The 16,386-nt window shown below is 38.9% G+C and overlaps 1 protein-coding gene across 1 annotated transcript in view; it reads left to right on the top strand.

The window, feature by feature from the left end:
• Positions 1–16,386, top strand: part of LOC126285154 (cuticle protein 18.6-like) — a 72,084-nt gene that overhangs the window by 33,875 nt on the left and 21,823 nt on the right. The gene's annotated exons all lie outside the window — the stretch shown is intronic.

Genomic DNA, 16,386 nt, shown 5'->3' with positions numbered 1-16,386 from the left:
TACATTCGATTTTTCATGGTCTGTCAATTTAATAGTGGTTAAGAAATTGTCCGTAAACCTTTTGGGAAATGATTTTATGCAGCGAATTGGCTAGGTTCTGGATTACGCTGCTGGAGAGTTTTCTTTTTAAATTCCTCCCTTGTGAAAGGATGGCCTTATGTTCTTGTGAGGTCTTCCAGAGAATGAATAGTGCTCAACCTCATAACTCTGATTTTGAGGTTGGTCATCTAGTGCCAGTTGAGGTGACCCTACATTTATAAGTTCTTGGCCATTTTCCTACACCCTGAATAACAAACCTTGATGTTACTAATAAGTTTAAACTTATGGCATTCCACTGCCCGACACATAGAATTTATTCTTACGATGGTTATTCAATCTTTTTCTCATAGTCATCTCCCCACTGCGAATGGGGGACTAGTCCGGAATCTTTTGTGATTGGAGAGATCATTATGACATTTTTCAACTACAGGCTACATGTCCTATGATCATTGCTGATTCCTCTACGTTTTAGGTGCAGTTTCGCACCCAGAGGGCAAGAGAGCTCCCTGAACCTGTAATCCCTGGCACAGTACTCGTTAAAGCCTGTGCTATGGTAAGTGAGCGGGATTCACCTGATCAGAAGGTATTTTCGCATAGATATCGACCGTGTGTACCTGAATGGTGGCAAATCAGACTTACATCCACTCTGTAATGACAATGACCCGTCAAGTAAGTTCGAAATGCAATTACACGTCAGGATGGATCAAAAGCAACCCATAAGATGCTACTAATGTGATAATAATACGGTCTCCAGCCTAATTAGGCATTAACTGAGTTTCTTCCCTGTACAAGTTGGTATATATTCATCCAAACAACAAGTTGTAACACTGCATAATATAGTAGAATTTTAGAATCAGAAAATCTATTGAACTGATACTTTCACATTCTGTGCTGATATGGAAAGTCGTGAATACATAACACTACAATATAATGTTTACTACAAAACTTTATACTGTCTATTAATCTAATTAAAATCGGGCATAGGCTACCCTAGAAATTGTACTTTCGAGCCACACACAAAGTGTCAATTTTGATAAAGATAAAACACTGACAAATTTTAACTTTTATATTGAATTTAACTTTTGGTAATCAAACCAATTTAGAACACTTCAGAATTCAAATGAATGAGGGGGGGGGGGGACCCTGAAACTGTTATGATTGCTGTATTTAAAAAAAAATGATTACTGAATTCTTTATTCATTCAATATTTCCAGTATATAAGTTACTACCCTTTTCATCTTATTTACTGCTCTTTTAAATGCTGTTAAATCTGTCTCCAAATAATAAACTTCATTACTATGTCAATACTTAAGTTATCTTCCGACTTCGTTAGACCTTCACTATTCATTTACTGGTTCATTAACAAAACATATCTTTAAACAGCATTCTAATATAGCTAGTTCTGGAAATTATTATTAAGAGAATTTTTAATTTTCGTTTCGGGACACTTGGATTGCACAACGTTTGCAAAGGACTCTGTCTAGGTTAGTTATGAGGATAATTAAATGATGGAAAAGTTCTGGTAAAAATTCGGTTATTATTGCACCAAACACAGTTCACTCTTTGATCCACACGAATACAGTACTAAAAGTTTCAACCTGCTATTATCGATGCGGCGGTTGGCGAGCGGCAAGACGGTGAGGCACAGAGCACACATACAACCACAGCTATGGCTATTAACGTATTGGCACTTTCATTCTTCTTAGCGTCGCAATACTTTTCCATTTAATGCCTATGAAATTTTGCCATGCTGTGTGGGCGTTGGAACGGCATACCCGAGGCTCAGTGAAGCTATGTCTTCCAGGAGAGCCTCCTCGCTCCAGAAGGTATTGCTCAAACCAGTGCCAAACTCCAACTACTACTACTGAGCTCGTTGTTCCGTGCAGTGCCCGCGTGCATTTCACCGCGCTCGCCTGCCATCCACCTTTTACCTCTCCCTGACAGACCGAGTATTCACCCGAGGTTTTTCATTGTACATATCCTAACGCATTACCTACGTATAGACCAGACGCACAGTTACAATTTTAAACATCTTACAACAGTTTCAACATTTTGTTACATTCCAATTCTATTACAATATTACTTGACATTTGACATAAACATTAATATTCACATTGAAACTTATTTACAGTTTTCTTAACATAATGGCATGAAACAAAAAGAAATGAAATCCGAACATCAATGACGTAAGTTTATCGAAAAATAAGATGACAAGAATTACTTATAGGTGCGATAGTACGGAGTCGTTGTTGTTACAAACCTCTGTACGGTGCTCTGCCCTGTTTGACAAGACCGTTCAGAGAATGAGGATAACTTCTTACGCCGAAAGTCTTCAGCTGCAATTGCTGATTATTTTTATACAAAATTTAAGCAGTGGCGGGGTTCGAAACTGAGACTGATTTTTGATTGTTAATCAAAGAAGCTTCCCCTAGGCCATGGCTGCTAGAAAATCTGGAAAGGGAAATACTAAGCCTCAGTGTGAATGAATTAAAATGGAAAGAAGACAGGGTGATATTAGCAGCAGCAGAAAATGCTATACTGTGAGTAGGATTCATTATGGGTAGGAAGATAGGACAGGGGGTGATTTACTGTGAACAATTCAGATTCGTTTATCAGAAAATACACATGCTTGAAGAGAAACGACAACGGTACGCAAAGCAAATCGGAGTGTGTGTTTCCATACAGCGGGCGCGAATTATAGCTCCGCTCTTTCTCGGCACTACCGTCGCTACCAGTGACTATTTCTAACGGTGCCACCGAACACCTTAAAACGGCAATCGATGCTAACGTTTACCTCTGCGAGGAATTTTTGAATGTTGTGACCGTGAGGTAGCCTAATGGAAAAAGGACAATCAACCTGGGATTCGATTCCGAAAGACTCCAGCAGAGTAGGACAGTAAACCAGTAAACCAGTGGATTAGGGAACAGACGTTCTCCCATCGCAAAAGCAAATTGTAACATTACATATTAAAATCGGTAGCCAGCCTAATTAGGCATTATTGTGTCAAGCAATAAAATAAAGCAGAAGGCAATGCTAGGGCTAACCCAATATTTATTGACACTCACACTAAACTCATTCTTCATATCCGTTTCTTACTACAGCACAGTAACCTAACCGTGCAGACAAATGAGCTACCAACAAACAAATGGCCAATGAGATAGTAAACAGTAACATATACCTCCCAACAACGCGTACCTTAAATGAACTAGGTGTAAGAGTTTATAAAACCATTTACCGACTCACATGAAACTGGTAGCAATACTGAACAGGGAAAAGCTTGAAATGATTCTGAATTTAAATTAGGGGTCTACTAATGATCATAATCTATAACTTCATTGTTTAGTGAGGGTCTCTATGCATGTGCATTAACCAACGTGTATTAGAATGGATAACACTGTAAATAGTTCTTTCTTAAACTCGATTTGAAGCAACTAAACATAATGCAGATCTAACTGCGCTGGCTCTGAAGGGGCCTTTGCATTGCTTCATTAACTAACTAGCCTAGTACACGAGGACCCTCAAACTGTCATGGTTCGAAGAACCATGTTCATTAACAAAACTACATCAGTTTTTATGAGAAATGGTAAGTATTCTTGTTATTAATTATTAATTAAGTAAAGCACAACAAACTATAACTCTTTAACTAACAAATGTGCTTTGACAAGCAGTCTTTTGACTTACTCAGAAGTATAATCGTCTGTACAAATGTCACACAACATTAAATTCAAACTCAATCACTTTCTCATAATAAACCAGGACACTCGGAATTAAATTCAGTAGGACAGGATTCCTGTCCAGGATTGTGATAATCACGTGTGTAAGATAGAGTTCTTAGCAACATCACAATTATTATTATAAAATCAACCAAATTTCACAAATACTTGGTCCAGTTACAGACTGCCGAATACAACCATTTTGTGGAAGGCAGGTGGTACTGGTGACGTAATTTTCAGTGCCTATAAACCTGGTGGCGATGCAATCATAGCAATACTGTTGACCTCACCCTGACACATATCTTCTTGGCGTCGGTATTATAATTATAGGGCCAAAAACCATGCCAGGATAATGGTGTCACCAAATGCAGCATCCGAGGCCCATAAATACTGCCTGATACGCCTGGTTAAAATCACAGGACAGAACAGGTATTTGGAATGGTGGAAAGGGACAAAAAATAAGTGGCTCTCAGTTACACTCGAACACATAACTTTATTTAGTGGCCGAAACATTAGTGCCTAAATTTCCGACTTTTACTATCGACTGAAAATATTACACAATCTTATGGCTTAAGGCCACAAGCTCTTTAATTTTAAAAACGGCTGAAGGCCCATGATTGGAAAACCAACTACAATAAATTTTCAAAAGGCAGTTGGCCCAAAGTTTTATCCGAAAATATTTTAAATGAGGCTGAAGGCCCAAACAATGCAGGACTTGACAAATAAGGAACTTTCAATTTTAGAACGGCTGCAGGCTCATTATTTAAAACCCAACTAAAAGCAAACAAATTCAAACCGTCGGCTATGAGCCATTACAATAAACAATCAAACGCCAACAAGAAAAAGTAGTACAGCCACTGGCGCTCAGAAGATTCCGGGAGTCGGTCTGCACTTGAAATATTAAAGTTCGCTTGGGGGAGACAGGTAGTCGGCCCAACTATATCCGATCCGCCGACAACCCAACCAAGAGACAGTCAACGGACCCACCGACAAGATGACTTGCTTTCCACCCGACCAGTACATATGGAACTCCAATGCAAAAACGTAAAAGGCGTAGCCACCCACAACCAAGTATGCATAAGCTGTCAAAATTACACACACGTGTTGGACAGAGACAACACGGTGAGGAAAGAACACTGCGTTGATCTTACGTCAGCGGCCAGGGCAGGTCACCGCAACGCTAACGCTGGCGCACTTGGACTTCAAATAAACAAAATACAGTCAAATACAACTAAATTCCACCGAATGGTGGCCAAATCTTCGCCATCTCGAACACTCGCTGTTACTCACTGGAATATCCTCAACAGCCAACCATGAAAACCAACAGCGCAATGTGAACAGACTGGCTTCGGGAATTAAATCGCCACTCAACTTTGATGTCCTGGGTCGGCGATCCACGAACCTCGTAGCAATCGGAACAGCTCCCACACACCCCGACACTGTGTAGAGACCGCCAGTGGGTCCAGCCCCACTGCGCCGCTCGGAGATTTCCTGGCTGATTCACACCAACCGAGCGACTGCCGCACACCGGCTAGCCGGAAACTATAAGCACCAGACCGAAGATAGTACAAGGTGCGAATATCTATACACACCACTGCTGCCACATGTAGAAAGAGGAAGGACCATGGCATAACCGCAATAACCACGGGAAACCAAATGCAGGGTAACAGTCAAGGTTTAAATAAACGCGTAAGCCGGGGCCAGCATGGCTCACTGCCGTTAAGCTCTTCTGGCCTCAAAACACCAGGAATATGAGCCACAATGATCCGCTACTGCTAGCGAGGTGCTAACCACAGCACTGCTCAGCCCGCACTCCTTACCTGTCACAAAGGACGAGTTGCCACATGCACGACGACCACACCTTTTCCACTCCGCCAGGGCACTTCCGTAGCTGTGGGGCGATTTTCTGGATCTGTCACCACCCGCTATTTCCTTTTGGGTGCGGCTAAAACATTGTGTTGTAATAACCCAAAGGTAATAGATGAACTGAAGACAGCGATAATAGTTTGTCTGCATTCGATTACATATGAAAGTTTGGTGAAGGTGTTAGCAAATAAATGTCAGTTTTGAATTATGCCTTAAGGCAACAGGAATACATTTCCAGCACATACTGTGATACTGGTGAGTATAGTGTCTTTCATTGTACTTAATATAATTAATTAATTTCATTGTTTTAATTGTAATCATCCTGAATCCCATCTCTTAAAATACTCCAGTCACCAGCATTGAATCCCAGCCTCTAGTTTGTACAGAGGGTTGAAAGTGCTATCAGTCTTGGGCGCCCCAAAAGGCAAGACACGTGGAGCCTGTCGCCACGGGGAGACTTTGCTGATACACTGCAGAAGTCAAAACAACCGTCGTTGAATTAAAAGACGGAAGGGATAGGTAACATTCCACTGGAATTTCTAAAATCATTGAGGGAAGTGGCAACAAAACGATAATTCACATTGGTGTGTAGAATGCATGAGTATGGCTATATACCATCAGACTTTCGAAGAACATCAGCCACACAATTCCCAAGACTGAAAGAGCCAAGAAGTGCGAGAATTATCGCACAATCAGCTTAAACAACTCAAGCATCAAAGTTGAAGACAAGGATACTTTACAGTAGACAGGAAAAGAAAGCTGAGGATCTGTTAGATGAGGATCATTCCACTTGAGAAAAGAGAAAGGTACCAGAGAGGCAGTTCTGGTGTTGTGGTTGATAATGGAAGCAAGACTGAAGAACAATCAACACACGTTCATAGCAACTGTTGACATGGAAAAAGCTTTCGATGGTGTCATACAGTAGAAGCTCTTAATCCTCTAATCGTTTATAAGATTTCTCCAGCGGTGTAAAGTGCTCGGATTAGACTTAAACGTCTTTCTTACAGTGGGGAGAAAAGAAATGAGTTGACTACCACTTAATCTGCACTGCCTGTACATTGGCCTTGAACTGTAAATAATTTGAGAAATGGCGATTCAGTTTTTTGTTTGTTTCAGTACTATTTTCCTTCTCATTTGAATTATCTGTATTGCTTATGGTGTAACACACATGAGAATTATAGTATAACACTAACATGAGGCATCATCCAAGTGTCAGATGAGACTTACATGTTCTTCAGTTAGTTGCCTTTCTTGAATCTTCTTGTGTTTGCTTGTCTTTAGGGTCTATAAATTTTATGAAATGCATACAATTATAATACATTTTTATATGTTTTATTTTCCACCACCAGTTTTAGACAATGGCTCATTCTCAAGCAATACCTAGAATGTATACACAACTGTACAGTATTTAGTTAAATTGTAAATTTTACTTACATTATAAGATCTTAAATGTTTTTTTCAGATATGGTTTACTTTTATTTTGTCATGTTTGTGTTTGACAGAGTGACAATTTTAAAGAAGATGCACACTAAATGTGAAACAGTTGCTTTGGAGTTTGTTTATGTTCATTGAATCTTGTGGTAAATTTTCATCCTGTTTGCCTGTTGTAGAGTATGTCACAGACACTGCATTTGACTTTATATATTCTTGGTTGGTTGTATTTTCGCACTTTGTGTGTTGTGTGTATTATCTTCATTCCTACTTTATACTCCATTCATCTAATTTTCAGACTAGTATTACAAAATATGCCACACAAACATCTTATAAAAAATTGAGCTTTATACACATTTGGTAAGAAATCTGAATAACAATTTAAACAGTAAAAAGAAGGTCAGAAACATAAGGGAGAACTTAGATAAAATTCGTATTTTCATGGAGAATTCAGAATAAAAGGCGATCCAAAATATTTCATACATAACTGAGTTTCGTCAAAGACATAAATTTAATGACGAACATTATCTCTGATACATAAATCGATACTGTAAAAAATCATAAATAATTATGACAAAATAAAAGTAGATTATTTGTAAAAAAATAACTTTTAAGGTCTTATAAAATGAGTAAGTATTATAATTCAATGAGATCACCGTTCAGTGCTGCTATCAGCTTGATTGCATCCAAGAATGTGCCAGCGATCGAAACTTGTAGTAGGAGTTAAAATATAAAAAACCAGCTCTTACTACAACTTGCTTCTCGTGTAATTTGTTGAGGCTGCACAATAGAATACACAAGAAGTATTCAATGACTTGCATAACAAGACCATAAATGCAGCTCTAGTGTTCCAATGAACCAAATTCACGCTAATGAAAACCAAAGACAGTATTGAAATCAATAAACACTGCATAATGAACAATGTGTCACCTGAATATGCAATTGTAGACATTACAAACACTACAAATATGGCAAATTATGTTAAACAAAAGAAATGAACAATGATGAGTGAGAGACAAAATTCATTGAAGATTACAAACACAAAGACGTTTCGCACAAACAGGTTTATTCATTACATGCAAAATTATCATAATTACCACATACTTATTTTGATGTAATAAGGGAAATGATGACAAAATAAGTATATAGAAAAATTGCTTTGGTCATGTAAAGACCCATCAAGAAGATTGCTGTTTTCATTGAGAAAATAAATAAACATCAGGAGTAAGCCTCAGCTAAGTCAAATTTCAGTTTTATGAAGGAGTTCCACTGACATGAATTTTGTCAACAAAGAAGTAGAATTATTGCATAAAGGACTAAGCTAAAACATAATTCCAATATTTAATGTTGCTAATATTAAGTCCATTAATGCCCATACTAAAGAATCATAAGACATAGCAAAGTTGCCAACAATGGAATAGAAGCACATAAGAACCAAAACAGCAGGTTTCATTAACAAGCAGGTACAGGAGAATAAATTTTTGGAAATCGTTGTTGTTGTAGTGGTCTTCAGTCCTGAGACTGGTTTGATGCAGCTCTCCATGCTAATCTATCCTGTGCAAGCTCCTTCATCTCCCAGTACCTACTACAACCTACATCCTTCTGAATCTGCTTAGTGTATTCATCTCTTGGTCTCCCTCTACGATTTTTACCCTCCATGCTGCGCTCCAATGCTAAATGTGTGATCCCTTGATGCCTCAGGACATGTCCTACCAATCGATCTCTTCTTCTAATCAAGTTGTGCCACATACTTCTCTCCTCCTCAATCCTATTCAATACCTACTGATTAGTTACATGATCTACCCACCTAATCTTCAACAGTCTTATGTAGCACCACATTTCGAAAGCTTCTATTCTCTTCTTGTCCAAACTATTTATTGTCCACGTTTCACTTCCATACATGACTACACTCCATACAAACACTTTCAGAAACGACTTCCTGCCACTTAAATCTGTACTCGATGTTAACAAATTTCTCTTATACAGAAACGCTTTCCTTGCCATTGTCAGTCTGCAGTTTATATCCTCTCTGCTTCGACCATCATCAGTTATTTTGCTCCCAAATAAGAAAACTCCTTTACTACCTTAAGTGTCTCATTTCCTAATCTAATTCCCTCAGCATCACCCAACTTAATTCGACTACATTCCATTATCCTCGTTTTGCTTTTGTTGATGTTCATCTTATATCCTCCTTTCAAGACACTGTCCTTCTGTTCAAGTGCTCTTCCAAGTCATTTGCTGTCTCTGTCAGAATTACAATGTCATCGGCAAACCTGAAAGTTTCTATTTCTTCTCCATGGATTTTAATACCTACTCTGAATTTTTCTTTTATTTCCTTTACTGCTTGCTCAATATACAGATTGAATACCTCTCTCAGTCCTTTCCATTTGTAAATTATAATAATGACATTACTAGTTTAAAAAATTAATAATAATCTATAATCATATGGTGCTAGTGCAATAAAATCCGAAAAAGAAATAAATGTTAGTCATGCATAAAGCCTAAAGAATTTTAGAGTAAGACCCAAGGAGCAAATTTCAGACAGCTACTAAACGAGCAATTAAGGATGTGATTTTCTATTTCCTGGCAAAGAAATGTATAGTTGTATAGCAAAGAAAGCTCAAACAATTAAACTGAGAGTATGACCCAAAATGCGCAAAGGATTTGTGTTTGATTTGAAAATCATATAAATAGACCAATATACTTAGATATTAAAAACCCAAATATATTTTTTAACCATCAATATACATATACCAATAAATACCAATTGAGAATTCCATAGACCCAAGTAATCATATTTAAGACACAAGAGTACCAGTTAATGAAATATTCATTTCATTAAATGTCTTTCATAAGTATACAAATGGTCTAGTTATTGGAAATATAAGTATCATAAAAACTAACCTATTAAAATTTGACAGGAGTAGCCAACCAGAAATATGTGGACTGGCCTCATAGAAACTGTACTGTCATACTATTATTTCACTTTCCAAGGAAGTATGTATAAACAGAATTGCGAGTTGGCCATGGGAAGCTGACTTACAGGAACACCTGAACAATATTTTCATAAATCACTTAGAAACCAAATTTTATTACCGAGAAAATCCAATGACCTAATAAATCTACATATTTCGAAATTTATGTTGATGATACAGTCATTTTATTTTAAGGAAATAATGATCAACAAAATGAATTTCACCAACAAATGAGTAAACTGCATAATATAATCAAATTTGCTATCAAATATAAAATAGACAAGACCATAAACTTCTTAGACAGAAAAATAGCTAATGATATTGGAGTCAATAAATTTGCCATATTTCATAAACCAGCCACAACTGACTTTATAAAAAGAAAAAGAACTCATTGTGTCACTCACTACTGGATCAAACAGCATATCCTCATACTACGATAGGTTTTGTAATTAGAGTTCTCTTTGCTAAGGAAAATATGAAGACCGGCGTGGATAAATTAAAATCGTACCCACAAACAATGTCAACAATCATAACATAGTCAATAAAAATATGTAAAGAAAATTAGAGCCAAGTTTACAAACAAGAATTATGAAATAAAATTAACAAAAATAGAAAGAAAATGGAAAGAATAATTAATTACTCTGTCATGTATGTGAAATATTTCTCAGAAACTAAGTACTACGTTTTTTAATATTGGTGTGAAAATTAGCTTATACACAGAGAATATACCAGGAATGAAGGTAATTCACAGAAAAGACAAAGTAAAAGTATGACAATCAGGAGTATATAAAAATAAATGCAGTGACTGTGTCGTGTTCTGCATCACCCAAATAGTGCGAAAACTTACTAGGGGATTCAATGAACACATATGCAAAAGTGGAAGAAAAACTTCGCACTTAATACTCATCTTCAAGAATATACTCTACAATAGACATAAGCACTAATCTTTCCATTCTTCCCAGAGCTGGAAAAGAAAGCTACATGAACGTCTTACAAAGGAATCCAAATCTACACACATGTGGAAATAAAACTGAATAACGTTTTAAACAAACAAATGGAACTTCGAAACAAGTACTATGTTGAGAACTTTGAGAAAACTCTTATTGGTTGTAGGTAACTGAGAAAGTAAGACAATTCTAAATTCTACATATGTTGTTAACACATGTACGTCGAAGATATAAATTGAGTAACAAAACTTATCTCTGACACGATGATGATGACGTCCCATACTCCTTTACAGAGCGTAGGGGAACAAGGAAGAATGCGGGAGATCCACACCTCCGTACTAGGCAAGGTCCTAGTGGAATTGGTTTGCCATTGCCTTCCTCCGACCGTAATGGGGATGAATAATGATGATGATGATGACGTCACAACAACACCCAGTCATCTCGAGGCAGGTGAAAATCCTGTGACCCTGTGCTCGAGAAGCGAGAACGCGACCTCGAGACCACAAGTTGCGGACACATCAGTAGATATTTTAGGAAAAGAAGTTAGTGTTTGAAAAATAACATTTAAGCTCTTATAGCAAAAGTAAAAATTGTAAGACAACAAGCACTGTTCATTTATGTGTATATAAATAAAGACATTTGCTGGCAACAGTTTTATTGTCTGTACATCCTACCCAGAGGGCCACAGATAATGCCATACAAGTGGTTTCTACGTTCCTCGAAATCTAGAAGGCTTTCGGTACAGTTTCACGCTGCACCAAACTGATGCTGAATTACTTTTCTTTGCTTACTTAAAACTTTAGATGGGACAGTTGTGACTAAAGTGTAGAAGGTACGATGGAAAGACATTTAGCATCAGATTTTACACAGAAACGCTGTATTTCGTAAAAAGCTCATAAAACAGCTGGGGAAATTTCGTTGGATTTCAACACTGTATTAAAATAAGAAGAGGAATATCGAATCTGTTTAGAGGCTAGTACGAGGTGCATTCAAGTCCTAAGGCCTCCGATTTTTTTCTAATTAACTACTCACTCGAAATCGATGAAACTGGCGTTACTTCTCGACGTAATCGCCCTGCAGACGTACACATTTTTCACAACGCTGACGCCATGATTCCAAGGCAGCGGCGAAGGCTTCTTTAGGAGTGTGTTTTGACAACTGGAAAATCGCCGAGGCAATAGCAGCACGGCTGGTGAATGTGCGGCCACGGAGAGTGTCTTTCATTGTTGGAAAAAGCCAAAAGTCACTAGGAGCCAGATCAGGTGAGTAGGGAGCATGAGGAATCACTTCAAAGTTGTTATCACGAAGAAACTGTTGCGTAACGTTAGCTCGATGTACGGGTGCGTTGTCTTGGTGAAACAGCACACGTGCAGCCCTTCCTGGACGTTTTTGTTGCAGTACAGGAAGGAATTTGTTCTTCAAAACTTTTTCGTAGGATGCACCTGTTACCGTAGTGCCCTTTGGAACGCAATGGGTAAGGATTACGCCCTCGCTGTCCCAGAACATGGACACCATCATTTTTTCAGAACTGGCGGTTACCCGAAATTTTTTTGGTGGCGTTGAATCTATGTGCTTCCATTGAGCTGACTGGCGCTTTGTTTCTGGATTGAAAAATGGCATCCACGTCTCATCCATTGTCACAACCGATGAAAAGAAAGTCCCATTCATGCTGTCGTTGCGCGTCATTTTTTCTTGGCAACATGCCACACGGGCAGCCATGTGGTCGTCCGTCAGCATTCGAGGCACCCACCTGGATGACACTTTTCGCATTTTCAGGTCGTCACAAATGCCAACTCTGGAGGCGATCTGTTCAACAGTCATTCGGCGATCCCCCAAAACAATTCTCTCCACTTTCTCGATCATGTCGTGAGACTGGCTTATGCGAGCCTGAGGTTGTTTCGGTTTGTTGTCACTCGATGTTCTGCCTTCATTAAACTGTCGCACCCAGGAACGCACTTTCGACACATCCATAACTCCATCACCACATGTCTCCTTCAACTGTCGATGAATTTCAATTGGTTTTACACCACGCAAATTCAGAAAACGAATGATTGCACGCTGTTCAAGTAAACGTCGCCATTTTAAGTATTTAAAACAGTTATCATTCTCGCCGCTGGCGGTAAAATTCCATCTGCCGTACGGTGCTGCCATCTCTGGTACGTATTGACAATGAACGCGGCCTCATTTTAAAACAATGCGCATGTTTCTATCTCTTTCCAGTCCGGAGAAAAAAAGTCGGAGGCCTTGGAACTTGAATGCACCTCGTACACTCCTTCATTAGTTGGTTTTATGTTTTTAGTCTTCATATCCTCACTAAATCCGTTAATTCACTGTACATTTTCTTATGGACGTCATACTCTTGTGGTCTAGGGGTAGCGTCTTTAATTAGTTATCAAAATGTCCTCGGTCCCGGGTTCGAAACCCGCCGTCGCTCAAACTTTCATTAATGGTCAGCATCCGGCATAAGAAGCCACCCTCACTGTTCCAACGGTGTAGTCAGAAAGGGCGGAAGATCGAACAGAGGTGCAGGGTAGTCTCTTGTTATTCGAATGGGAAAGTGCACATAAAGGCGGAAGAATCAACAACGATCGACGGTATGAGGATGCAGAAGGCTATGCATTAAAGATACGTAATGTGGATCCACAGGATAGGTGGCTTGTAGCAGAAAGAGTGTCACTTTGGTCTCTCCAGTGAGCCCCAACCCCCATTCGGATCTCAGGGAGCGGACTGCCAATGGGGAGGTGACCATGAGAAAAAGATTGAGTAACGAACGAAAGGATAACGTTCTGTGGGTCAGTGCGTGGAATGTCAGAAACTTGAACATGACAGAAAAGCTAGGAAACATGCTAATGGAAACGCAAAGGCTCAATCTAGATATAATAGCGGTCACTGAAGGAAACGGAAAGCAGACAAGTATTTCTGGTCTGATGCGTATAGGGTAATATCAACAGCAGCAGAAAACCATATAACAGGTGTAGGATTCGTTATGAATAGGAAGGTTGGGCAGACAGTGTGTTACTGTGAACAGTTCAATGATAGATTTGTTCTTCTCAAAATCTACAGCAAACCAACACTGACAACGATAGTTCAAGTATGCATGCCGACGTCATAGCCTGAAGATGAAGAGACAAAGAAAGTTGATGAGGATATTGAAAGGGTAATACAGTACATAAAGGGATGTGAAAATCTAATAGTCATGGGAGACTGGAATTCTGTTGTAGGGGAAGGAGCACAAGGAAGTTACGAGAGAATAAGGGCTTGGGACAAGGAACGAGAGAGGAGAAAGACTAATTGAGTTCTGTAATAAAATTCAGATAGTAATTGCGAATACTCCGTTCAAAAATCATAAGACGAGGAGGTATACTTGGAAATAGCTGGGTGGTAGGGGAAGGTTTCAGTTACATCACATCATGGTCAGACAGAGATTCCGAAATCAGATACTGGATTGTAAGGTGTACCCAGGAACAGATATAGACTCAGATCACTATGTAGTAGTGATGAAGAGTAGGCTGAAGTTTAAGAGTTTATTCAAGAAGAATCAATAGGCAGAGAAGTGGGATACGGAAGTATTAAAGAATGACGAGATATGCTTGAAGTTTTCTAAGGATATAGGTACAGCAATAGGAAATATCTCAGTACCCAGTACAGTTGAATTGGAATGAACATCTCGAAAAAGGGCAATCACAGAGGCTGGACAGAAAAACATATGTATAAAGAACGTAAACGCGAAGAAATAACGGGCTACAGAAGAAATACTTCAGCTGATCTAAGAAAGAAGGAAGTAAAAAAATGTCCAGGGAATTTCAAGAACACAGAAATACAAGTCACTGAGGAATGATCAAATGGTTCAAATGGCTCTGAGCACTATGGAACTTAACAGCGATGGTCATCAGTCCCCTAGAACTTAGAACTACTTAAATCTAACTAACCTAAGGACATCACACAACACCCAGTCATCACGAGGCAGAGAAAATCCCTGACCCCGCCGGGAATCGAACCACCGAGGAATGAAATAAATATGAAGTGCAGGAAGCTAAGACGAAATGGCTACACGCAAATTGTGAAGAAGTCGAAAAAGACATGATAGTCGGAAGCGATGACACAATATATAGGAAAGTCAGAACAGCCTTCGGTGAAATTAAAAACAAGGTGGTAACATTAAGGATGCAAGGGGAATTCCACTGTTAAATGCAGAAGAGAGAGCGGATATGTGGAAAGAGTACATTGAAGGCCTCTATGATGGGGAAGATCTCTATGATGTGATAGAAGAAGAAACAGGAGTCGATTTAGAAAAGGCGGATGAATTTAAGAGAGCTTTGGAGGACTTAAGATCAAGTAAGACAGAAGGGATAGATAACATTCCATCAGAATTTCTAAAATCATTGGGGGAAGTGGCAACAAAACGGCCATCCACGTCGGTGTGTAGAATGTATGAGTCTGGCGACATACCATCTGACTTTCGGAAAAATATCATCCACACTATTCAAAAGACTGCAGATCTGACAAGTGCAAGAATTATCGGAAAATCAGCTTAACAGCTCATGCATCCAATTAGGTTACAAGAATAATATACATAAGAATGGAAAAGAAAATTAATGATGTGTTAGATGACGATCAGTTTGGCTTTAGGAAAGGTAAAGGCGCCAGAGGGACAACTCTGACGTTGCGGTTGATAATGGAAGCAAGACTAAAGATAAATCAAGACATATTCACAGGAGTTGCCTACGTGGAAAAAAAGTTCGACAATTTCACATTTTGCAAGATGTTCGTAATTATGAGAAAAATGTGGGTAAACGATAGAGAGACACAGGTAATCTACAATATATAAAGCAACCAGGAGGGAATAATAAGAGTGTAGGAGCAACAAGAACGATGTGCCCGGATTAAGAAGGATGTAAGACAGGGATGTAGGATTTCGCACCTACTGTTCAATATTTACATCGAAGGAGCAATACAAAGGTTCAGGAGTGGAATTAAAATTCAAGGTGAAAGGATATCAATGGTAAGACTGATGACATTGCTGACTCACTGATGACATATCCTGATTGAAAATGAAGAAGAATTACGGAATCTGCGGAATGCAATGAACAGTATAATGAGTACAGGGTGTGGATTGGGAATAAATCGAAGAAAGACGAAAGTAATGACACGTAGCGGCGAGAAACTTAACACCAGGATGGATGGTTACGAAGGAGATGAAGTTAAGGCACTCTGCTACTTAGGCAGAAAAATAACCCACTACGGATGGAGCATCAAAATCAGACTAGCACTGGTAAAAAGGGCATTCCTAGTATAAAACATAGGCCTTAATTTGAGGAGGAAATGTCTGAGAATGTACGTTTTGAGCACAGCATTGTATGGTAGTGAAACATGGACTATGGGAAAACAGAAAAGAGCCGAAGCATTTGAGAGGT

The sequence above is a fragment of the Schistocerca gregaria genome, chromosome 8 (assembly GCF_023897955.1).
Source record: "Schistocerca gregaria isolate iqSchGreg1 chromosome 8, iqSchGreg1.2, whole genome shotgun sequence".
NCBI classification, from domain to species: domain Eukaryota; kingdom Metazoa; phylum Arthropoda; class Insecta; order Orthoptera; family Acrididae; genus Schistocerca; species Schistocerca gregaria.
The sequence above is the reverse complement of the archived record's forward strand: the minus strand, read 5'-3'. Positions and strand labels throughout refer to the sequence as shown.